Below are 626 nucleotides of genomic sequence, written 5' to 3'. Positions count from 1 at the left end.
GCATGAAAAAAAATTGATTAATGGAATTCAGACCCAGATTTAGGTCCACACACTTACAAAACATCTAATTTGGGACAGAAATACACAGTAGAGAAAAGACAGCATCTTCAACAAATGGTGCTGGCAAAACTGGATCTCCACCTGTAGAAGAATGAAACTAAACCCCTATCTTTCATCTTGCACAAAAGTCAACTCCAAATGGATCAAACACCTCAATGTAAATCCCGAAACTGAAACTGTTAGAAGAAAACATTGGCAAAAACCTACAAGATATAGAAAGGATTTTCTAAAACGGACATCAATTGCTCAGGAAACAAGGTCAAGAATTAACAAATGGGACCTCATTAAATTAAAAAGTGTCTGTAAATTAAAGGAGGCAACCAGGGAAGTGAACAGAAAACCCACAGAATGGGAGAAAATCTTCACCAGCAACACATCTGACAGAGGTTTAATATCCAGACTATATAACGAACTCAAAAAACAGAGAATCAAGACAAGAAGTAACTCAATTAAAAATGGGCTAAGGAGCAGAACGGAGAGTTCTAAAAAGAAGAAGATGGCTGTGAATCATCTTAAAAGATGTTCAACATCACTAATAATTAGGAAAATGAAAATTGAAACCACTT

This window comes from Nannospalax galili, unplaced genomic scaffold (assembly GCF_000622305.1).
Source record: "Nannospalax galili isolate Female #2095 unplaced genomic scaffold, S.galili_v1.0 scaffold19, whole genome shotgun sequence".
NCBI classification, from domain to species: Eukaryota; Metazoa; Chordata; class Mammalia; order Rodentia; family Spalacidae; genus Nannospalax; species Nannospalax galili.
This window is presented reverse-complemented; position numbering follows the sequence as displayed.